Here is a 12,934-nt window from a genome sequence, read left to right as displayed (position 1 = left end):
ACTGAAAGAAAACCATAGAGCAACTGCTCTAATGAATATTGGTGTAAGAAGGCTATAACAACATATCACAAAGATCATACATTATGACAAGTGGGTTGTTTACCAGGAATGCAGGACTAATGCAATATTAGGAAATCTATTAGCATAATAAACCATATCAATATCAAAAAGATCAAAAATCATATGATTATGTCAGTAGATGTAGAAAAAGGTTTTGTTTTTTTTTTTTTTACAAAATACAACACTTATTCCTATTTAAAAAACACTAAAGAATATAGGAATAAATGCAGATTTCCTTAAAATAATACGTAGTATCTCTCTGAAATCATCAACAAGCATTATCTGTAGTGGAGATAATCTATAAGTTTTCTCAATAAGATCATAGATGAAACAAGGATGCCCATTATCATCATTATTGTTCATATTGTACTGGAAGTGTTAGCTATAGCAATACGAGAAAAAAAGAGAAGAAAAACAACTTGAAGGAGTGAGAAAACAAAACTTTTTCTCTTTGCTGACAATATGATAATATACTTAAAGAACCCTTAGAGAATCAACTAAAAAACTGGCTAATAATTAAAGATGTTAGCAAAGTTACAGTATATCAAATAAACCTAAATAAATCATCTTCATTTCTACAAATTAACAAAAAGTCCAGCAGGCAGAAAAGAAATTCCATTAAAAATAACAGTAGACAACATTTGGGAGTCTACCTGCCAAGATAAACCTAGAGACTATGTAAATACAATTATGAAACATTTCACACAAAGGGAGATTTGAATAATTGGGGAAATATTATTTGCCCATGAGTAGGTCTGAGACAATATAATAAAAATGATAATTCTACCTAAATTGATTTACTTATTTAGTGCCATACCAAATTACCAAAATTTTATTTTATAGAACTAGAAAAAAATAATATAATTTATATGGAGGAAAAAAAGGTCAAGAATATCAAGAGAATCAATTTTTTTATATTAATTTATTTAACTTTTAACATTCATTTTCACAAAATTTTGGGTTCCAAATTTTCTCCCCATTTGTCCCCTCCCCCCACCCCAAAACACCAAGCATTCTAATTACCCCTATCACCAATCTGCCCTCTCTTCTATCATCCCTCCCTTCCCTTGTCCCCATGTTCTCTTTTGTCCTGTAGGGCCAGATAACTTCCTATACCCCTTTACCTGTATTTCTTATTTCCTAGTAGTGAGAACAGTACACGACAGCTGATCCTAAAACTTTGAGTTCCAGCTTCTCTTCATCCCTCCCTCCCCACCCATTCCTTTTGGAAGGCAAGCAATTCAATATAGGCTATATTTGTGTAGTTTTGCAAATGATTTCCATAATAGTCGTGTTGTGTGAGACTAACTATATTTCCCTCTATCCTATCCTGCCCCCCATTGCTTCTATTCTCTCTTTGATCCTGTCCCTCCCCAAGAGTGTTGACATCAAATTGCTCCCTCCTCCCATTGCCCTCCCTTCCATCATCCCCCCCACCCTGCTTATCCCCTTCTCCCCCACTTTCCTGTATTGTAAGATAGGTTTTCATACCAAAATGAGCGTGCATTTTATTCCTTCCTTTAGTGGAATGTGATGAGAGTAAACTTCATGTTTTTCTCTCACCTCCCTTCTTTTTCCCTCCACTGAAAAGTCTTTTGCTTCCCTCTTTTATGAGAGATAATTTGCCCCATTCCATTTCTCCCTTTCTCCTCCTGATATATTTCTCTCTCACTGCTTGATTTCATTTTTTTAAGATATGATCCCATCCTATTCAATTCACTCTGTGCTCTGTGTGTGTGTGTGTGTGTGTGTGTGTGTGTGTGCAATCCCACCCAGTACCCAGATACTGAAAAGTTTCAAGAGTTAACAAATATTGTCTTTCCATGTAGGAATGTAAACAGTTCAACTTTAGTAAGTCCCTTATGACTTCTCTTTGCTGTTTACCTTTTCATACTTCTCTTCATTCTTGTGTTTGAAAGTCAAATTTTCTTTTCAGCTGTGGTCTTTTCATCAAGAATACTTGAAAGTCCCCAATTTCATGGAAAGACCATTTTTTTCCCTGAAGTATAATACTCAGTTTTGCTGAGTAGGTGATTCTTGGTTTTAGTCCTAGTTCCTTTGACTTCTGGAATATGATATTCCACATCCTTCTATCCCTTAATGTAGAAGCTGCTAGATCTTGTGTTATCCTGATTGTATTTCCACAATACTTGAATTGTTTCTTTCTAGCTGCTTGCAATATTTTCTCTTTGACTTGGGAACTCTGGAATTTGGCCACAATGTTCCTAGGAGTTTCTATTTTTGGATCTCTTTCAGGCGGTGATTGGTGGGTTCCTTGAATACTTATTTTGCCCTCTGGTTCTAGAATCTCAGGGCAGTTTTCCTTGATAATTTCATGAAAGATGATGTCTAGGCTCTTTTTCTCATCATGGCTTTCAGGCTTTTTAAATTGTTTCTCTTGGATCTATTTTCCAGGTCAGTTGTTTTTCCAATGAGATATTTCACATTATCTTCCATTTTTTCATTCTTTTGGCTTTGTTTTGTGATTTCTTGGTTTCTCACAAAGTCATTACTCTCCATCTGTTCCATTCTAATTTTGAAAGAACTATTTTCTTCAGTGAGCTTTTGGACTTCCTTGTCCATTTGGCTAATTCTGCTTTTGAAAGCATTTTTCTCCTCATTGGCTTTTTGAACCTCTTTTGCCAATTGAATTAGCCTATTTTTCAAGGTGTTATTTTCTTCAGCATATTTTTGGGTCTCCTTTAGCAAGGTGTTTACCTGCTTCTCATACTTTTCTTTCATCTCTCTCATTTCTCTTCCCAGTTTTTCCTCCACCTCTCTTACTTGCTTTTCAAAATCCTTTTTGAGCTCTTCCATGTCCTGAGCCCATGGTATATTTATTTTGGATGTGTGGGATACAGAAGCCTTGACTTTAATGTCTTTCCCTGATGGTAAGCCTTGTTCTTCCTCATCAGAAAGGAAGGAGGAATTATCTGTTCACCAAGAAAGTAACCTTCTATAGTCTTATTTTTTTTTCCCTTTTCTGGGCATTTTCCCAGCCAGTGACTTGACTTCTGAGTTTTCTTTCCACCCCCACCTCACCTCCTGATCCTCCCAGCCAGCACTTGGGGTCTGAGATTCAAATGCTGCTTCCTAGCCTCAGGGCTTTGGGTGGGGGCAGGGCTGCTATTCAGTGTGAGATTAAGTTCAGGTGCTCAGGTGGGGGTAAGGCCGCCTCACGGGGCTTACTTCCCTCAGGGGGTTTATGGGGAGACCTTCAACAATGGATCTGAGCTCCTGCCTGCTTGGGGAGCCCCTGTCCGCCGCCACCTCTGCAGCTGCCTCCCAAGGGGGCCCAAGCCACGGCGACACCTCACTCCTCTGTCGGCCACCCAAAAAGACTCTCACCAACCCTTGTCACCTGTGGGGAGACCTGTGTAGCTGCTGGAGATTCTGTCCCTGAAGCCTACTCGGATCTGCTCCTCTCGGTGCCACATGGCCAAGGCAGGGCTGGGCTCTGCTCCGGGTCCGGTATGCGATGGACCTTTCGTGTCAGGTTTTCAGGGCTCTCTGGAACAGAAATCTCATCTGCTCTCTTGTTCTGTGGCTTCTGCTGCTCTAGAATTTGTTGGGAGTTCTTCTTTACAGATATTTTGTGGGCTGTGGGTTCGGAGCTAGCATATATGTGTCTTTCTACTCCACCATCTTGGCTGCTCCCCAAGAATCAATTTTTAAAATGTGAAAATGGGGGCCCTAGTAATGTCAGATCTCAGTTTGTATTACAAAGCAATAATCATGAAAACAATCTGGCACGATCCAAGAAAAGAAGTGGTAGATCAGTGAAATAGATGAAGTACAGAATACACAGTAGTGAATGACCATAGTAATGTAGTGTTTGATAAAACCACTATTTGACAAAAATTGGTAGAAAAAACTGGAAAGTAGTTTGACAAAACTAGGTATAGATCAACATTTCACATCATACACCAAGAAAAGGGCAAAATGATTTAGAAATAAAAGCAATATCATAAGCAGATTAGAAGAGCATTAGATCTGTAGATAAGGGAAGAATTTATGACCAAAGAAGAGATAGAGAGGATTACAGGTTGTAAAATGAATAATTTTGATTACATCAAATTAAAAAGATTTTGCATAAACCAACCAATGCAACCAAAATTTGAAGAAAAGTAGGAAACTTGAGGAGGGGATGATTTAAAGGCAAATTTCTCTGAGAAAGGTCTCATTTCTCAAGTATATAGAAAGGTCAGTCAAATTTATAAGATTATGAGTCCTCAACTGATAAGTGGTCAAAGCATATGAGCAAGCAGTTTTCAGGTGAAGAAATCAAAACTATTTAAAGCCATATTTTTAAAAATGCTTCAGATCACTATTGATTAGAGAAATGAAAATTAAAACAACTCTGAAGTACAACCTCACACCCATCAGATTGGCTAATGTGACAGAAAAGGAAAATGATGAATGTTGAGAGGGGAAATGTGGAAAAACTGGGAACCTAATGCACTGTCAGTGAATTTGTGAACTGATCGAATCATTCTGGAGAGTAATTTGGAACAAGGCCCAAAGGGCTATAAAACTGTGTATACTCTTTGACACAGCAATATCACTGTTAGATCTTTATCGAAAAGAAAGGGACCTATATGTTCAAAAATATTTATAGAAGCTTGTTTTGTGGTGGCAAAGAATTGGAAATTGAGGGTATGATCAATAATCAGGGAATGACTGAACAAGTTGTAGCATATAATTGTCCTTTTGTGCTATAAAAAATTATGAATAGGAAGCTTTCAGAAAAACCTGGAAAGACTTACATGAACTGATGCTGAGTAAAGTGAGCAGAACCAGGATAACATGGTGCATAGTAACAGCAATATTGTAATGATAACCAGCTGTGAATGACTTAGCTATTATGAGCAGTACAGTGATTGTAAATAATTCTGAAGGATTTATGATGAAAAGGGCTATCCATCTCCATAGAAAGACTAATGGAGTCTGAATGCAAATCAAAGCAAAATTTTTCAGTCTTTTTTTTCTGAATTTTTTTTCAATGTTGCTAATGTGGAAACACGCATGATTTCCCATGCACAATTAATATTATGTTTCTTGCTTTTACAATTGGTAAGTGAGGAGTGGGAAGAAGTGAATTCAGAACTCATCTGTTTAATTGAATGCTAAAAATAAAGAATAAATTAAAATTTTAAAATGCTCTCTTAATTAAAAAAAAAAAGATGGGTAACTAGATGATTTTGTTATGGCTCAACTTTAAATATCTTTGTGCTTATTTTACCCAGGGAAAATTCAATGGTTGTATATTTCCTTCTGGTAACATGGTACCAAATTCAAATTGAACCAAACTTTAAGGTAGGCCATCATATTTCTCAGATTCCCAATATATGTGTAATTCATACTTGAAATTGATTAAGATTAAGATTTTTTCCTAGATATATTAGTGCCAGACCAAGTAGTGATCTGAAATCTAAGGAGAAATCAGTGTTTTGATCTTTGTAGCAAAAGATAACAAATTCAACCCCCATGCAAGAGATCTGGTCAGGATCTATGGAGCAAAGTTAGACCATAATTGTGGAACCATACTACGGGAGCAGTAGAGGACATCAGCAATGTCACTCTATCCTGAAAGGTGACCCTTGGAGCAGAAAATGAGTATACAGTGCCATTACTCTATAGCAAAAGGGAGATATGGTGCCAGATGATGGAAATCAGTGCTGACCCCCACAGTAGAATATTAGATAACAAGGCTACCACAGTTATATAAGAAGTATCAGGACCTTATACAGACACCTAATCTACGAAATAAGGCTTGAAAAATGAGAAAACAAAAAAGATTATGACTTATTGTGATAACAGAGATATCTGAGGCAAAAACCTAGAAAACTGACATACTTATATAAGCAAAGCCTCAAAGAAAAACAGAGCTTGATTTCAAGATCAATTACAATTCCTAGAAAACATAAAGTAAGAGTTGGGGGAGACAGGGGCATTAAAGTGATATTTTAAGTAAAATGAGATCTCTCAACTAATTAAAAATTGGAAAAAAAATAAAGTTTTAGAGAGTTTATAGCCAAGGCAGTGTTCACAGTGGTGGTGACTATTAATATGACAGCTTAGTTCTCAATCGCAAAATATAAAAGATTCTCCATATAGAAGGCAGAAGAGAAACATGTATTTAAACACCAGAAAGCCAGATCCCAGAACCAGAAAGCAAAATCCGTCAAGGTCATCAAGAAGTTAATAAACATGATCATAGCAGGGGGCAAAACCATTCTCAAACCTCTCCTCCCTCAGCCAGTGTCTTCTCATTATCAACTATCACAATGTGTCAGTCGGCCTGCATTATTTCTCCTCTGACCTGACCCCACTCACTCACTTCCTCCCAGTTCCCCTCTACCCTTCCTGTTCTGCCTCTTCAGCAAGCTCCTCCTACCACATGTGACTTAGGGTTCCAGGTGATTTAAGCAGATTATATGGGCCTATTAATTAATGAGAAAGATTTTTCCATTTAAATTACTATTACAGAGAGGAAGCTTTAAAAGAGAATTCCCTGAAAATGAGACTGGAACAAGGTTAGTGATTCCATGAGAAAACAAGAAGTACTAAAACAAAATCAACCGATTGAAAACTTTTTTTAAAAAAAGTAAGGTATCTCATATCAAAAATAATTCACCTGGAAGGACAATATGATAAAAAAAATTAAAATTTAGATCATGGGATTTTCTGAACTACATAAGAAAAAAAGAACATAAGCAAAATATTTCAGGAAATCATGAAAGAAAACTACCCAGATCTCTTAAAATCAAAGATCAAAGTGAAAATAGAGAGAATTCATGAGTCACCTTAGGAAAAACATTAACTAAAACTACATGAAAATGGGAAACAAAAGATTAGAGTTTCCTGATTAAAGAAAAAAAAGTATTTCAAGAAACCATAACGAGTTCACATACTAAGAAACCACAATCAAAATCACACAAAATTTAGCAGCTACTATGGTACAGGAGCAGAGAACATGAAACAAAATATTGAAAAATCAAGAAATATAGGTTTTTCAACCCAATATTACTTACCCAGAAAAACTGAAAAGAATCCTACTAGGAAAAAATTGATCTTTAATGAAATAGAGGTCTTTGGAGCATTTCTTTTATGATAAGATCAAAGTTCATAGAAAATTTGAAATAAAAACACAGGAGTGAAAAGAAACATAAAAAGGTAAGAATAAGTTAGCAAACACAAGGGAATGAATTTATAAGGATGAACTGTTTACATTCTAATTGGGAGGGGAAGGAATGATATAAGAGCCCATTCAGTAAGACCGAAATAAGAGAGAGGTCTTGGAAATGGTTTTTATTATGTTTTGATGATCTTAAGAAAGGAAAGAGAGAAATAGATAGAAGGAAAAGAAAAGGGGAAGAGCAGGGGAATAACAGAGAAAGTCTCTACTCAAGCGGATGCAATGAGGGGAGTAAACTTCACTTTCATGTGACCTTGTTAAAAATGTTAGAACACAAACACAGAAAGTTTGATATACAAATACATTCAACTTAAGAGGGAAACAGGAGGGGATTAGTGATAAAAAAAACTTTAAGTCCAAAGCTGTGGTTCTGAAGAAGGGGTTAGAAGAAAAGAAGGTTTAAAAACTGTACAAGTCAGAGTTGGGAAACAAAAAGAGGAAAATATATCAGAGAATAGGATGGAGGGGGGAAAACCAATTAACTATCAATTCAGCAAATCTGAGTAGCATGAACTCACCCATAAAACAGAAGAAGGTGACATAATAGATTTGAAAGCAGAATCAAAAAATATAACATTTGCACATTTGAAACTTAAAGACTAATATAGAGTTCAAATAAAGTGTTGAAGCACTCAGAAGATCAGAGGATATCTTAATGACCTCAGAGAAGCAATTTAAAAAAAAAACAACTTCCAATTAACTGAGAGATTAATTAGAATTTCTGAAAGGCACTATGGACAGTAAATTTCCAAGTATGTAAATAAAGGAAAATCCTAATGATTTATAGAGAGAAATACATAGTAAACTATAAAAACTAATGACCTCAATGTAGCTCCTTTCAGAACTAGACAAATCTAACAAAAATAAACAGGAAAAAATTATTTCTGATCTGAGTAGAATTGTAGAAAAGTTAGATATGATAGATTTCTGGGGATTATTCAGTAGATATAGAAAGGAATATGTATATCCTGAATTGTGTATGGAAACTTAAAATATGGCTGTTAGTTAAGTCATAAAATCCTCACAAATAAATGAAGAAAACTAGTAATTTGAACACATTCTTTAATAACCAAAGTGAAAAAAAATATATTTAATATATTTTCATTGAAGCAAATATTTAAAATAGCTAGAGATTAAATAACGAATGAATGAACAGGTAAAGAAAACCATAGAAATGATAATTTCACTAAAGATAATGAGAAAAAGAAACAACTAACAAGGTTTTTTGGATGTAGCCAAAGAAAGCCTTACACGAAATTTAACATCTCTAAATATTTTAATCAACAAAAGAGAAAGAATGATGCAATTAATTGGTCATGCAACTAAAAAAACCTAAAAAACCAAAAGCAAAAAACAAAATTAAACATCTCAATATGAACCTGAAAATAAAAGAACAGATTAACAAAAATTCAAGCTAAGAAGCAAAAACTCATTTCTAGCATAGGGGACCATCAGTGATAAATAAAAGAGATAGAGTGCTACATATGAGATAGATTAAGTAGAGCAATTTGACTGAACTATAGAATTTGTAGAGAAACTTATGTAAAAATGCTGGAAGCATAAAATGGAGGCAGATTGTAAAGGGATTTAAATGATACACAGGGGAGATTATATTTGATCCTAGAAGTAATGGAGGAACCTTGTAATTTACTGACTAAGGGAGTGATGTGGTTCCAATTGGTAGCTATATGAAGCATAGTTCTGAGTGAAAAGATACTTAAACTAGGGAAGTCAACTTGGAGGCTATTGCAATAGGCCAGGTGAGGGACAATGACTTGAAATAGGTTGGTAGTCATATTAATGGAGAGAATGGTTATATACAAGAGATATGAAGGTATACAATTAATAAATGCTTGTTGATTGAGATAGAAAAGACATGATTTGGCAACTGATATACAGTGTGAGTGAGAGTGCCCAGAGGAGAAGGAGTCATTAACTAGTCATTAACTATTCGTTAATGACACCAAGTTGTGAATGTGGATGACTGGAAGGATTAGTACTTTTTCAACTGAAATATTCAGAAGAGGAGTGGGTATGTAAGACAAAATAATGAATTCTGTTTTGAGAATGTGAAGTAAGATTCATATAGAATATCTAGTTTAAAATGTATATAAATAGTAAGATTCAAATTCAAGAAATAAATTAGGCCTGGACCTGTGTATCTGAAAGCCATCATCATAGAGTGATAATTAAACCCATAACAGCTGAGGAGCTTATCAAGATAACACATGTAAAGAAAGAAAAAGAAGGGTCAGGCAGAAGTTTAGGGTATACAGATACTTAGCATACACAATATGAATAATTACCCAGCAAAGGAGATTGTAAAGACATAGTCAGTCACATAAAATCAACAAGTATTCATTAAATATTTAATATGCACCAACCATTGTGCTAAGCACTAGAAATATGAAAAAAGGATAAAAAGTCCCTGCCCTCAAGAAGCTTACATTCTGATAGAAGATTCATGCATAAATATGCACAAATAAGCTAGGTACAGGATAAATTGGAGATAATCTCAGAGGGATGGCATGACCTTAAGAGGGAATCAGGAAAGGTTTTTCATGTGATGAACAACAAGGAAGTCAATGTCACTGAATCACAGAATAGTTGGACAGGGGGAGAGGGTGATAAGATTGGAAGGAAGGGATCAGATTATCATAGGCTTTACAAATCAAACTAAAAACTTTATATTTGACCCTGGAGGTAACAGGGAGCCACTGAAGTTCATTAATAGGAAGGAGGGGAGTCATAAAGTTAGATCCTCACTTTAGGAAGATTTAGGCCTTATATTTCCCTGAAAAAAAAATTAGGTCATTCTCCTGGGTAGACAATGGGCTGGAATGGAGAGATACTTGAGACAGGCAGACTAACTAGCAAGCTAGTACAGTAGTCCAGGTATGAGTTGCTGAGAGCCCACACCAAGGTGGTTGCAGAGTTGAAAGAGAGAAGAAAGTATGCAAGACATGCTTTGAATATAGAATCTATAAGACCTGAGCAATAGATTGGATAGATAGGGTGAGAGAGAGAGAGAGAGAGAGAGAGGAATCAAAGAGGACATCTAGGTGGAAAGCCTGTGTTACTGGAAGGATGGTGGTGCCTTCAACTCTGATAAAGAAGTTTGGAAGAGATGTGTATTGCCAGGGAAAACTAATGAGTTCAATGTGAGGTATGCTGAGTTTAAGAGGTCAACAGGACATCTAGTTCAAGATAAATACATCTGAGAATGATGTAGGAAGTCATGATTTTTTAATCTATACCAGGTTATGAGATCACCAAATGAAATATTATAAAATGTCTTCTGGGTCACATGAGCAACATGATAATGGATACATGAACCTTAAGATCTCTCAAACCTCCATAAAACAGAAATTATATGTCAAATAAAATCAACTTCAGCTATTTCCATGGTCTAGGACACCAAGAATTAAAAGAAGGTCTAAAAAAATTGAAACCCAGGAACTATTGTTCATTGACATCGACCTCACTCAGCATTTCTCTCTCACCTGCCATGCTAGTGGCAGCAAGGTTGTACTAGCAGACCCAAGGACACAATAGAGTCCTACACCAAAACCCATCCCTACAGCCTAGTCCCCCATCTCTCCTTCCAGTGCCATAGAGACTCTGGCTCCAGTCTGTAGAAATTTCCTCAAGCCTCAATAGGCAGCTTGGCCAAAATCCTTCAGAAGCAAACCCTTGATGGAGGCTGCAACCCCAAACAACAAATGGTGCAACCCTCTGAACTTTTGGCAGCTCTGAACTGCAAGTGATAAATACAAAGAAGTATGGAAAGATCTATATGAACTGAAGCAGAGTCTAGTAAGCAGTGTCAAGAAAACAGTATACACAGCAATTCCAACAATATAAGTAGAAAGGAAAAAGATCATAAAAAATACATGTAATAAAATTAAAAAGATCAAGTAGAATTCAAATGAAGAAACATGACCTCTAAACTACCTCTTGGAGGACATGGGAGGTTCACAGGTGTTACACATTGCACATATTTTCAGGCTGTCTCAATGTATCTATTGATCAGTTATGCTGAATTTTTTCCCTGTCTATGGATGGATATTGGATAGAGGAAGGGGAAGGATACATAGGATACTATAATGATGTAAAAAAGCAAACCATGAATAAAAATATTTTTAAAGTCAAAAAATGAATAAAGGATTTAAAGAGATAAATTTACTCCATATTGATTTAGGTGAGGAAAGGAACAGAAAACATCAATAAAAATTATTTTTTAAAAAAGAAATAATATAGAGGAAGAAGAGAAGAAGATCCAGGATAGAGCCTAGGGACACCCACCATTTGTGTGCATTATGTGGAGGGAGATCCAGCAAAGGATACTGAGGAGTAGTCTGATGGGTAGGAGGAGAACCAGGGGAAAGTCATATCATAAAAACCTAAAGAGAAGACAGGATCAAGGAAAAAAGAATGAAACCAAAAGTTTCAAAGATGAAACATCATGAACAATGATAAATGACCATTAGATTTTGTCAATTAAGAAATCACCGGTACCTTTAGAGGAAGCAATTTCAGTTGAATGATGAGGTTTGAAATGATTGCATAAAGTTAATAAGAAAAAAGTAAGTTGGGGGCCCCCTATTTTAGATGACCTTCTCAAGAATTTTAGCAACAAAGGGGAGGAGAAATATGAAACAATATCTAGCAGGGATAGACAGAATAAATTAAAGGGTTTTGATGATGAAGGAGTCATGGGCATGACTGTAGACAGAAGGACAGTAACCAGTAGGAAGAGAGTGACTGAAGATTGGTACAAAGGCGGATAATAGAGCACCCAATCTGCCAGCTAAGATACAGTAGAACAGGATGATTTGTGCAGGTAAAGGGTTTGTCTTGGCAAGAGAGGGGCCCCACTTTATCTGAGACAGGGGTAAAGGCCATAACAGCGAAAGCCATTTGAGTTGTGCATGGTAGCTTTGCAGTTTCATGTGAAATAATCTTTTATTGTACTATGTTGTGGGAACGCTGGTTTTATTCCATAAATTAAAAATGAAAGAAATTTTTAAAAAAGAAATGAGGAGAAGAGGAAAATAGAGAACTCTCAGAAAATGGCCTCCATTTAGATTCTCAGTTTGGGGGCAAAGGAGAGTTAGAAAGATGGGATAAATAAGGAGGGATATATTTTATATTATTATTGTATCGATACGCTATCACCAATTTATACTCACTAACTCTTTCCCTGCCATTTTGCTTCTTTGAAAGGTGGTACAATGATAGACAAATCCAGAGGGGATGACAGAAATCATCTTCAATCCTGGGTTCCCATCTTACACCCAATTTTTTCAGAAGTCAAGAAAGATTAAGTGATTTGCTCAACGTCACAGAGATCACAAGTAGCATAGCAGAACTTGGATTTGAATTCAGGTACTTTGACTTGAAATCCATCATTTTTCCCACTTTATCGTGAGATTCCCAGAGTAATGGGCATTTTGGCACTTCATGATTCATAGTTATATAACATCACTAGAAAAAGATTTGTGTTTTTAAAAATTAAATTTTATTTCAGGGATAAGCTTGGGGTCATTGAAAGTAACTAAACAACTCAATGTAGTCAAGCCAAGTCTCCTCATTCTATCCAACTGATTATCCATGTACAGTGTCTGTCCAAGAAATACACCTTATGATGAATCAGATTTATTGGCTGTTCGTCCC

This window comes from Notamacropus eugenii, chromosome 4, assembly GCF_028372415.1.
Source record: "Notamacropus eugenii isolate mMacEug1 chromosome 4, mMacEug1.pri_v2, whole genome shotgun sequence".
Lineage (NCBI taxonomy): Eukaryota > Metazoa > Chordata > Mammalia > Diprotodontia > Macropodidae > Notamacropus > Notamacropus eugenii.
Note: the sequence above shows the minus strand (reverse complement) of the source record.